The sequence below is a fragment of the Sphaerodactylus townsendi genome, linkage group LG14 (assembly GCF_021028975.2).
Source record: "Sphaerodactylus townsendi isolate TG3544 linkage group LG14, MPM_Stown_v2.3, whole genome shotgun sequence".
NCBI lineage: Eukaryota > Metazoa > Chordata > Lepidosauria > Squamata > Sphaerodactylidae > Sphaerodactylus > Sphaerodactylus townsendi.
Genome location: NC_059438.1, coordinates 25,791,359 through 25,803,785, shown reverse-complemented (window position 1 = coordinate 25,803,785; position 12,427 = coordinate 25,791,359). Strand labels below are relative to the sequence as shown.

Below are 12,427 nucleotides of genomic sequence, written 5' to 3'. Positions count from 1 at the left end.
GCCCGCTCGCCAGGCCGGCGCTGCTGGGGACGGAGAGAGAGGAGGCCTCCCCCGCCGAGGCCACGCTGAAAGGCCGCTTTCTCACAGTGCATGTTGTATGTATATTAAACAATGATGCGGTTGGGCTGCATTGGCATGCAGGGGCGCGCGCGCGTGTGTGCGTGCATGAACAGATCGTACTTTGTATGACAGCTCGCAAGGCATAATAGACGGGCATGTGTGTTATGAAAAAAAGAACATCGTGGCACAATTGAATAGGTAGATACTGAGTGAATTCATTGCAAGCGGGAGCACCGCTGGGCCTGCCCGTTCCTCCTTTCGAGGGAGGCAGAATCCACCCTAGTCCAACAACACCGGCTCCTGCATCTGTGATGACGCCCGTTGAACAAAGCGTGTGAAGTGACTGGGTGTTCCATCAGGACAGTTGACAGCCGAACCCTGGACCCGCGCATTTTAATGTGGTGTTTGGGGAAGCTCAGAGGCCAGAGGAGCCGTCCTCTGCTCACAACGGAGCTCGCATCATTCCTGCTGCAAGGCCGCCTCCGCTCCCTCCCTCCCCCGGTGTGCAGGGGCAGCTGCCCGGATCCTAAAGAGGGACTGGCTCCGCTGCTGCCTGCCTGCCTGTCCTTTGTGTCCCTGTGAACCACCTGCTGCGTCCATTCGTTCTTCAACACAGAGATTTGAGCCCGGGACACCTAAGACCTTGGCAGCCTCTTCCGCCAGGAACTGAGAGCCTCTGGACCCTCGCTTGTAATGTATGCAACCGTCTCTCTTCAGCCATTCTATTTTTCTGGCAAAACGCGGGCGGGGGGATTAATTTGTATTGCAGTCTTTAGAAGCGTATGGGGGGAGACAGAAGCTAAAACAGGGGAAACCATCTGTGCCTCTAGAATTTGCAGGTGGGGGTCCCCTGCCCCCTCAGAGCCCTCTGAGGGCTGAGCTAAACAGAAAGCAGGTGGGATTGGGGGGGAGCAAAGCGGCTGATAGACTCTGGTTTTATGGAGGAGAAGTCGATCTGTGGCTACCAATCTTGATCCTCCTTGATCTCAGATTGCAAATGCCTTAGCAGACCAGGTGCTCAGGAGCAGCAGCAGAAGGCCATTGCTTTCACATCCTGCAGGTGAGCTCCCAAAGGCACCTGATGGGCCACTGCGAGTAGCAGAGTGCTGGACTAGATGGACTCTGTTCTGATCCAGCTGGCTTGTTCTTATGTTCTGGTTCTGCCACTGTTTTTCTCATTTGCTGAAAGCACCCAATAATGGCGTGTTTCCAGCCTGCTTCTGCGCAGCCATTCCGCCTGCTTTCTAGCTGAGAAGGGCCAGAATTCTGCCTTTTGAAACTGGCCTTCTCGGGCCCTTCCCAGGTGGGCACCAGAGCCACGGCGTGGCACTTGCCCTTGGGTGAATCTTGAATGGTTTTAAAGAGGGAGTGTAAGAGGACCGAGGACCTAGTGTGGTTATAAGGTCATATGTTTGTTTTGAGCAGGGCCTGGGGTGGTGGTGGATCCATGGTGGCCTGCTATTCTATACGTTGCATTTGGTGGAAGACAGAATGCCATGGGGATGGGGGGGGGGAAGGGGAGAGTAAGGGAGATCCTGCTTAGGTGACTGTCAGCCGCTGAGAGAGAGCTGGCTGAATTTGCTCTCCTCTACCCACAGGTCCTTCCTTGTGGCCTGGGTATGATCAGGGGCACAAACCAGAGAGCCCCAACCAAAGAAGGGCTCCTGGCCTTCAGCTCTTAACCTAGACCCGGCTGGCCAGAAGGGGGGGGGGGTCCTGCTGCTGCCTCTTTGTCAGTGAGCTGCCTGGGCTCTCTTTGGAGAGAGAAGCGAGGCCTGAATCAGCCAGAGGGGGCGTGCTGGGTCCCAGCACCAGGGCCTGCACAGCAGCAATCCAGTCCAAGGAGGAAGCTCCAATGGCGCTGATGTTCTCCTTTCCCTAACCCATCCGCCCCACGGCACTGGGCCTTGAGGGTCAGTATGGGGATAGCTACTGCTGGGCCAGGCAAGGAATGTGAGTGCCAGTGAGACAGGGAGGAGGCTGGCTGGAGCGGCCCTTCCTTCCGGGGGCAGCAAGAGGCCAGCGGTCAGCTTCCACAGAGCTTCCTCTTCCTCCCGTCCACCTCCTGGAGAGGAGACGCTGTCGGGCCAGAAAGGACTGCTTGGCCATGAGAATTGACGTCACACCAGGGGAGTGCAAAGGGGGTCTTTCTGGCTGGGGGCTTTGGGTTGGCTGATGGGCACCTTCCTCCTCCGGTGGTGGCTGGGGGCTGCTTGCTGAGGAGCTGAGTAGGACGCAGGGGATGTGTGTGTGTCGGGGGTAGGGTGGGGTCTGTGGCGTTCCTTGGATGCCGCCTTTGCTGCTGGTGTTGCAGGGAGGCCAGGAAACGGCCTTCGTTTCTTTTGGCCCCTTCAAGGCATTGCAGGCCGGTAGTGTCAGTCCGGCCCCTGCAACCTCTCGCGTGAGGCCAAGGGACAGGGCGTGCTTTTCTTCGCTTGCTGCTGAAGCCTGGTGCCGTTGGCAGGCATGGGGCTGTTTCTCCTTCATGCAGCGTCCAAAGGCTGCAGGACAGTCCCCAGCCTGAGAGAGCCGAGGCCCCCGCGAGGTGGAGGGTGCGAGGGAGGTGAAACGAAACACCTTCTCACTGAGAGGGATTGGAACAAATTGCCTTGGTGGTGGTCGGGGGTATGTGACAGATGGAAAATGGCACAACTGTCGCTGGAACTCTCCACAGACACTAGCAAGGAAGACTCCCAAAGACAAGCAGAAGAAGAGGGCGGAAGCTGAGCAGCTGCGTGACTCAGTCACTTCAGGCTGGCATTCTGCTGGTGCAGCAGTCAGCCCAGATCCAGTTTGGTTCTCAGAAGTGTGGCGGAAGCTGACGAAATCCACTGCTGGGGAATCCCGCCTCTGACCAGTAGTGTCGTGGTTAAGAGCAGTGGACTCTATCTGGAGAACCGGGTTGATTCCCCACTGCCCCACAAGAGGCCTGCTGGGTGGCCCTGCGCTACTCCCAGGTCTCTCCAAACTCTTTCAGCCCCACCGACCTCACAAGGTGTCTGTTGTGAGGAGAGGAAGGGAAGGCCACTTTGTTGTAAGCCACTTTGAGATGCCTTTAAGGGAGAGAAAAGTGAGGCGTAAAAACCAGCTGCTGCTTCTCTCGTGGCTGCCAGATGTTCCTACACCTGCCCCTCTCCAAATAGGAGATGATGCTATGGAAAGCCAAGAACTGTCAAAGAGAGCTCGATCCAGGGTTTGAAGATCCACTGGAAGGCAAGAGCTGCCAGTGTAGACATAATAGACACTAAATCATTGCATGTAATTTTTGGCCTCTCACCTTAGAGACCCTGTCCTGACCAGACTGCTTTGACAGCCCGACCCAGTTTCCCAAACCTGCCAAATACACTTGTGGGCCAAGTGCTGCCTGCATTGTGCAAAGCCCACTCAATGGAGCGCTGGGTCTGAATCATTTGTTTTCCACAAACGTGGAAGTTTTCATCCCAGAGTCACCTGCTGCGCTCAGACCACGGGCAGCCGAGTTCTCCAGGCTTCTAGCACCTCAAGCAGCGAGGAGGGGGTCTGATGTTCGCAACTGTCGTCTCAGAGGTTTTTGGTCTTAGATGCCAACTACCGTGTTTCCCCGAAAATAAGACAGTGTCTTATATTAATTTTTGCTCCCAAAGATGCGCTATGTCCTATTTTCAGAGGATGTCTTATTTTTCTGTGTTCTGTTTGTCGGGCATGCTTCCAAACAAAAACTTTGCTACGTCTTACTTTCGGGGGATGCCTTATATTTCGCACTTCAGCAAAACCTCTACGACGTCTTATTTTCAGGGGATGTCTTATATTCGGGGAAACAGGGTAGTAGCTGCTTCTCTCTGAGCACCTTCAGGGTCCCATAGGCAGCGGAGAAAGACTGGCCGTGCTGCAAAAGCCCTGGGCCCCCAGCAGGGTGGTTCTCCTTCCCTTCAGGAGAGGTCCACAGCCACAGGCTGGTGGCCTTTCCAGGCAGCCACCCATGGTCTATTGAATGCCTGCCTGACACGGGCAGCTTCACCCTTTCCCAGCTGGTGTTAAACCTCAGTGGTTCTGGACTAAAAGGACTGGACGTCTTAGCAGCCAGCAAGAAGAAAGAGCTGCAGCCCATCTTCCCCAAGTGGAAGCTCCCGATTGCGCTGTCTCTCCAGGCCAGTGCCAGAGGAAGGGGACAGAGTGGCAGAGCTCCTGCTGCTGGGCTCCTCCCATGGCACGGGGCGGGGTGGTGGTGGTGGATGGGAGTATCGCAGGAGGAGGTGGCCCTGAGGGTTTTCTGGCCCATTCTGCAGGCCCTCTACTTCTCCCACCACCCGCGACACCTCAGCCTCTGTGGCCAGGCCAGCTACTCTCCAGGAGGCTGGGAGGAGGGGGGAGAGTTGCGGCATGTTGCTGCCAGAGCTGTAGGGAAGACCTTCAGAATTATCCCCCCCCACACACACACACCCCATCCCTTCAGCATTTGTCTTGGGGGGGCAGAATGTCTCCCCAAGATCCAGAGGTGCACGGCCATGTTCCTCCTTGCTTTCTCTCTATGCCTTTCCACAGAAAGTTCACTTTATGTTTGATGGGACATTCATTTGTGTGTTGTATGTATGAGGAGGGTGTCTATGTGTGTGGGAGGTGTAGATGTGTATTTTGCTTTCACTGAGTAAAGGGAATGTTCTGCGGAGCAGGTATATGTGCAAATACGACTAACAATAAACATACTGTAAAAACAAAGTTGGTATATTAAATCAAATAAATAAATAAAATCCACTTGAGTAAAGAGGTTGTGTAGTGAATACAGAATTGGTGCTCATTTCAGCCACCCCTCCAGCCTTCTCACTTGTGAAGCCTCCGAGCAATGGGGACAAAATGATGCTGCAAGACGCACATGGGGGGGGGGGGGGGCAGAGCTCAGACCTGCACACACTGCAACAACAGACCAGTCAGTAACTAGCAGGAAAACAGCAGCTATGGAATATTGCCAAAGCCACAACAGTTGTATGTATCACAGCCTTTGAGCACATGTTGAGGAAGTGAGTAAACTAGGGTGTTGTGGGGTTTCCGGCTTGTATGGCCGTGTTCCAGTAGCATTTTCTCCTGATGTTTCGCCTGCATCAGGATCGTCTGAAGATGCCAGCCACAGATGCAGGCGAAACGTCAGGAAAAAATGCTACTGGAACACGGCCATGCAACCCTGAGGCCCCACAACACCGCAGTGATTCATGAAAGCCTTTGACAACACAAAGCGAGTAAACTTCCCCACATATCCATGGGATAATCTGGTCTCCCCTCCTTGAGAAAGGCACTGGCTTTGCGTTTGGGTTAGGGACCTCTTCTCCCTCCCCCCCCCCCACAAGTGTCCTGGTGTTTCAAAGGACAATCAATGCCTCTCCTTTGCCACCTCTGCAAACAGCCACACCACTCCCCCCCCCCCCGCAAGTATCTGTCTCTGCATGTTGGTCTGGCCCAGTCTGACAGAGCTGGGCCTTGGAAGGGGAGGACACCCTGGGCTGCAAGCAGCTGGACACTAATATTGGCCCCGTCCCCCTACAGCTACGGGGGTGGCCTCTCTTCTCCCACTTCAGAGTTTAGAGAAAAGGGTGGGAGGAGGAAGCAGGAGATGAGATTGGGGGGGGGGCATATTTCAAACAAATGTGTGTATTTGAGATGTTTTAAATAAATCAGCTTGTTTGCACATTTAAAACCAAACTCCTTTGAAATTGAAGAGGCCTAGAATCATAGCGTTGGAAGAGAGCCCGTGGGCCATCCAGTCCAACCCCCTGCAATGCAGGAAGGCACAATCAAAGCACTCCTGACAGATGGCCGGCCAAGCCTCTCGTTCAAAACCCCCAAAGAAGGAGACTCCACCACACTCTGAGGTTGTGCATTCCACTGTTGAACAGCCCTGACTATCTGGAAGACTTTCCTGATGTTGAGGTGGAATCTCTTTTCCTTCACCTTGAACCCATCACTCCTGGTCCCAGTCTCTGGAGCAGCAGAAAACAAGCTTGCTCCCTCTTCAACATGACATCCCTTCAAATATCTAAACCGGGCTATCATGTCAACCTTCTCTTCCCCAAACGAAACATTCCCAGCAGCTCCCTAAGTCTCCCTCATAGGGCAGGGATTCCAGATGAATTATTTCTTGAGGAGCCACTTGGCTTATACATTTGGGAGGAGGCAGGCGAGGCAAAGATGGCAGCCTGAGCTGTGAAACCAAAAAGAAAAGGGAGGAAGCGACGTTTACAGGACGAGGCTGTTTCAAAAGGGGTGGGATGGCTGTGCTCAAAAGGGGAGGAAGAAGCACCCTTCCAGCTGCAATAGGATTCGGACCTCTTGAACCAGGAAGCCGAGCAACACAGCAGGGAGTGCTTAACCCAGGAAGTGGGGAGGAGCTCAGTCCCACAGGGTGGGCTCGGCAGGGAGGCTGCATGGGGGCAAAGCCGTGCCCCCAGCCAGCTCCTGCAGGCCCACGGGTGAATGCACAGGGAACAGACTGGTGCTCACCAGGTGTGGCAGTGTTTGCTTCCTTGAGAGGGTTGAGCTGGACAGTGAACCTCTCTTCTCAACTCACTGCCCAAGATGCTCCTTCTCTGTTGGCCAAAGACCCAACAAGATGGGCCTGTCTTCAGTCCCATGAGAGAGTCCCGAGGTGCCTTGCCACAGTTCCTGCCTGGCCCTTGAACTATGGCCCTTGAACTGTGGCCTGCTCTACCTGATCTCCTTTTGTGGGCCTCCCTTATGAATAATGATCACGGGGGAGGGGAGAGATGGCTGCCCAATGGAGGTTTTCTTGCTTGGTAGGAAGATAACTGAGCCAGAAGCCGTCTCAAGATGCTTTAGTTGAATTTACTTCCCTCTAAAAATATTCTGCAAAATTGATATTTTCTAATATATCCCCAGGACACTGGGTGAGCCACAATAACACTACAAGCAGTTATTCAGAAAAATGTTGGTACCTGTCAGTATCCGGCAGCAGTGAACTGGGCTTTTTGCCAGGCTCTTCCTCTTCATGTGCCCGGGAGACCCCGAGGAGGGCGAGCAAGCAGGCCTGGAGTCGCTGGGGGGGAGGGGGCAGGGGACCCGAGAGTTTGTTTCTGCAGATTTGCTCTTTGGTGAATTTGTGTAGGGATGGTCCAGCCAAGTCCGTTTACGGTTTCAAAGCATTTTTGGGTTCCAGCAAAGACTGATAAAGCAAATAAATTCCTTCTGCATCTGATTGTCCTGCTGACAGACGAGGTCCACACTCAAGGACTGCAGCTCTCTCCAGACGACTCCTTGGTAAGGAGCGTCCCATCCTAAAAGAAGAAGAGCAGGTGGAGTTGGTTCTTTCACCTGGGACAGTTTGCATCTCCTGGCCAGCATCCTTCCACCTGCCTCCCTCCCCCAAAATCCACTGCATGCACTTCAGCCCAAACCACCAAGCGTGCCGTGCCGTGCCGTGCCGTGCTGTGCCATTCCCCTGGCCCGCCACATTCAACTTTCCATGTTTGCCTTCTCTCGGGATACTTGGGACAGATGAAGGCTGGCGACCAGAGCACTGCTCCCAGCCAGCCTCCCACTGAATGCACAACCTCCGTTGGTTAGTAGTACTGCCAAAGTTTGACAAACAGCCACGCAAGGGCCCAGACTACTCAGAATGGTGTTCCTTCTGTGCCACACAAGTGAAGAGCTACACTCTGACCGTTCCAGCCCCACAGGGAGACCTGAATTGTATTGTCAGTGAACCAAGGGTCATTTTGGGCTGACTATTCTAGCCTAAACACGCCTCCTTCACACGAGTTCAAGTGTCTACTGCTGTAGTACTTGAGTCTGGATTCACCGTCCTCCCACATTTACTGACTTGGGAAGTTAATTATTTTCTCTAAATAACAAATGAGACGACCAAAGATTTAGTTTTGAACAGGCGCTCCACTTTGCACAGGAAGAAACCATTTCAAAGATATTCCTTATTCTGTCTTCCAAAGTGCGGGGGTGGGTCAGGCTGGATTATGAGCAAAGTTCTAGCAGGGTTAATTAAGCCAATTACCTTCCCTGATAAGACAAACGTATGGATGCTAAATCGTTAGGCGCCAGGCCACAAGAGCCTGGCTGCTGACCATCTTTCAGTAAACGAGAGCATCGTTAAAGCAGGTATAAATAAATCATTCATGGCTACAGCCTGTTTGGAGCATGGGATGTGCAAATAAACAGTGTGTTGGACAATCTATTTACCTTTTGGAGATTATGATTTCACAAGTGGGAACCTGCAAGGACTTGTGGGAGGCATCTGATTTCATGAAAGCCCCCATAATCCTTCCCCCTCCTTTTCCTGCTTCTTCCCCCCCTCCCCCCCCCCCGCATGTGTCTGCCCCTCCGGCTTTCACTTTCCCTCTCTCACCCAACAGCCTTTGGCCCAGTTTTGTGGTGACAGCCGCTGGGCATGGCTGGGAACCCTCGTGGGCTGGCACCTCATTCGCCCACGTACCCTACTCCCCACTCCCTCCGTGTCGTCTTTTCCTCCTCCTGGCAGCTTCCACGCCTTCTCCCCCGCCCTTGCCTCTTTCTCTCCTCTTCTACCGCTCACCAATCCACTTTGCCTCCCACCTCTGGCTATATTCGTGGCCTTTTCCTTTTATCCCACCTTTCTCCACACAAGGGACTAAAGCAGCTTACATGGTTCTCTCTGCACAATAACCCTGAAATTATGTGACTGGTCCAAATTCAACCAGTGAGCCTCCAAAGCAAGGTGGGGAGTCAAACTTGGGTCTCCCAAACTGTATGCTGAAACTCCGACCACTATACCACACTGGTTTTCATAGGGTGGATGCTTTTGAATAGTAGCAGGCAGTCAGGCCTAGTTGAGTCATGCAAGTCAGAGGTCTGAGGCCACCCAGAGGTTGCTGCCAGGCCTAGATTTGCCAGCTTCCAGGTAGGGCCTGGAGATCTCCCCAAATAATGACTGCACTGCAGCCGGCTGAGATCTGTCCCCTGAGGAGAAAACGGCTGCTCTGGGAGGCCAGACTCTGGCATTACACCCAGCCGAGGACTCTTCCCTCCCTGAGCCCTGCTCCCTTCAGGCTCCACCACAAAACCTCGAGGACTTTCCCAGCCTGAAGCTGGCACCCCCAGGGTGGCCCAGGCCTGACCCCAAGAGGTCCCCCCTCAAAGGCCAGCAGAGGCCTGCAGAGGGTCCTGCCCCCGCCCAACACCATTTCCTGGCAGAACCAAGGCTGGAATCTGGGGCTGCCTAGCAATGGACACTGAGAGAACCCTCCGCTGGAAGCCACACGTCATCCTAAGTTAGATGTGACGTGACAGGACTTCAGACGTGACACACAGGAGCAGCAGTGGCGTAGGAGGTTGAGAGCTCGTGTATCTAATCTGGAGGAACCGGGTTTGATTCCCAGCTCTGCCACCTGAGCTGTGGAGGCTTATCTGGGGAATTCAGATTAGCCTGTGCACTCCCACACACGCCAGCTGGGTGACCTTGGGCTAGTCACAGCTCCTCGGAGCTCTCTCAGCCCCACCCACCTCACAGGGTGTTTGTTGTGAAGGGGGAAGGGCAAGGAGATTGTCTCCTGCAGGAGAGAAAGGGGGGATATAAATCCAAAACTCTTCTTCTCTCTTTCCCAATTGAGTGAAGAGCATCAAGACTCAGCTTTGCAGAGGAAAACCAAAGAACTCTCCCACCCACCCACCTGCCCTGCCCCACCCACGGCATCAATTTAAAACTGCCCCCCCCCCCCGTAGGTATAGCCTGACGAGACAAGGGCTCCAGAAGCAGAAGTAAAATCCGCTCCATCCCAGGCAGCAGAGTAGTGCTGCCAGTTACAGCAAGCAGGCCAGGGGCTTTATTTGCGCGCCTGCCCGGGGGGGGTGGGGGACGCATGACAGAGGGCCTGTGAAGGCTCCCCATACTTGTCACAGTGCAGGAGCCTTCACTGCCGACAGCAGCAGCAGCAGCTACAGGAGAGTTCAAGCAGAGGTTTCTAAATTGTTCTCTGGAGGTCTTATTACTTGTTGATTAGCTCCTTTTGGGAACGTCATCAACCTCTCTCCAACAATAAACACTCCACTTCATTGGGAGCTCTGTCACAACCTGAGCCGCCCCGAAGGCCTCTGCCCTCGCCTGGAAAAGGTAGAACTGCTCCCCCTTCAAAGTGGCTGAGAGTTCTGCAGGAGGAAGGCCTTGATCTGTGGCATATGTCAAGGTGGTCTTTTATACTAAGGCCTCCAAGTCAAAACTCGCGTGAACATTTCTGTGGTCGTGGGAATGTGTACAAGGCGGCTGGAGACCTTGCATTCAGAAGCAAACGGTGCTCTCCATTGGCCTCCTGCTTCCACCCTGGACAACTAGTCTGGTGTGCACTAGCCCAGGGAGCCAGTTGTGACACAGGCAGGAGGGGGGGGGGGTTTGCTGAAGATACTGGGAAGGGGGCGGAAGCCAGACCTCAGGGAGCTCCGCTGCCTTCGTGGAGTTGCCCCCTTCTAAGGGCTCCTGCCAGCAACACTGGACTGGGGCAGAGCCTGCCAGAGGAGCAGGAAAGACATCAAAATCTCACAGAATCTCAGGCACGGCAGCAAAGTCTCTCACATTTCTGCTATCTTTGCAGCAGGCGCTGGGCCTCCTTCAGATCCTCTGTAATGAATTAGCCTGAAGTTATCTCAAGTCGTTGCCTCAAATAGCCAGCTACCTGTTGGAAGAGAGGTCTGATCGATGCAAACTAAAGCAGCCGTGCATGAGCTGTTACACAGTGGTTAGTATTGATCAGAGCTAAAGGCTGCCGATAGGAATGTAGAGGGAACTGACAGGCAGAGAGGAGCAAAGGAGGAAACAGCTTCGCTGGTGGCAGTCGTACAGAGGAAAGCCAATAAAAAGTCAATTCCACTTAAGTGAACAGATGCTAACTAAATATTTTGGGGGGTGGCACCTTCTCTGATAGCAACTGGTGTGTCTCTGTTCCAGACCTAAGACATCAAGCGCCAGGCTTCGGCAGGGGAGAGCACTCTTGGGGTGGCTGGTACAGCACAGCGAGAGAAATGCCATCTGCAAAGACGGACCTTGCTGGCAACAAGCAAGCAGGCAGCGTGCTCAGTGGGGCCTTGGAGATTCGGACAAAGATGAAGGCCCCTTGGAATACATCTCTTCAGGAAGTTAGCTGAAATTAAGCTGGTCAGATGCCCTCCTCTCTGCCTACACCAGCTGATAACTCCGCCAGATGGCAGATAGTGCCAGCTATCTACTTCCTAGTTAATATGTTGAAGCTGAAAAAGGTGACGGAAACATTTAAAAACACATCACAGCTTCAGGTTTCTTTCTTTTTAATGTATTTATTAATTTGATTTGTTTTCCTCAAGGAAGCTTGTCACCTTACAAACTGATCTTTGGGATGAAGTTGTTCCAATGAGTATGAAACACTTCCCTCCACCCCCAACACTGACTTGAACCAACAATGGGAGCCAATAGTTTCCTCTGAGGAATGCTGTTGGAGTGGTTGGGACACCCACCTGGACTACTTCCTCCAACTGTTCTATCAAGTGAAGAGTGGGCATGAAGCGAGGAAATAAGGCTTCCAAAACAGAATACCAAAGGGAACGCCAAACAGAACGAAGCAGCAGACCCTGAGTAAATTTCTGAAGGTGGTTCACCAGGAGTATATGACCTGGCCAGACAAGTAGTTTGTCACTTTTAACACTACATTAAAAAAAGAGCAAACCAAACCTTGTGATGGTTCTTGTTTACATCCCACCCCTTTCAATTTGGTTTTGGGTAATCTGAAATTCTGAGGAGACACTCTTGTTCTAGACCGGCCTTCTTATTTCTGCTGTTCCCCGACCCGCACCTCCAGTGCTCTTTGCCGTCCCATTGCGCTTGTCCCATCTTTGCAGACTAAAAGAAAGCAAATTACACATGAAAAACTCTAGTCCTGAGAAAAGCCATTTTGTTCAGAGAGAGAGGGCGGGGGGGGGGGGGGAGCTACTCAGGAGCAGAGAGCGATAAGTCCAAAACAAACAGAAAAACCTCCAGCTTGCCCTACAAGACACTCACATCCCCCCATCTGTCATCTGAGGCCATCCGCTCTCCACAATTCTTAAATTAAACGAATCCATCCAATAGGAGATTTTTTTCCATGAAAGCTTAAGAGAACACATCCAGCAGCAAATTACACTACTGCCCGGTAATCAGACAATTCTGCTCACTAAACCTGATCCTCAGCTCCAGCGCTCACATGTACTCCAGGAAGAAATCGGCCCCAGAGGCCCCCCCCCCGGCGGAGCGGCCTCCTTGTCAAGGCACACCCCCCCCCCCCCCCCCCCGGCTGGCCTTCCACTGGGCCCAGAATCTGCTCCCAAGGCAACAAAGATGCCTTCACTCGGAAGAAGGGATCCAGGGACAGTCTCTGGACGCTGCAAAAGCTGGCAG

General features: G+C 53.3%; 1 protein-coding gene across 1 annotated transcript in view; it reads right to left on the bottom strand.

The window, feature by feature from the left end:
- The window catches only part of ZFHX3 (zinc finger homeobox 3), a 208,796-nt gene that overhangs the window by 107,167 nt on the left and 89,202 nt on the right, over positions 1–12,427 (bottom strand). The window contains exon 4 of the mRNA XM_048515775.1: positions 6,981–7,319. The gene's annotated coding sequence lies outside the window, so the exon portion shown is untranslated. The remainder of the gene's footprint in view (positions 1–6,980; positions 7,320–12,427) is intronic.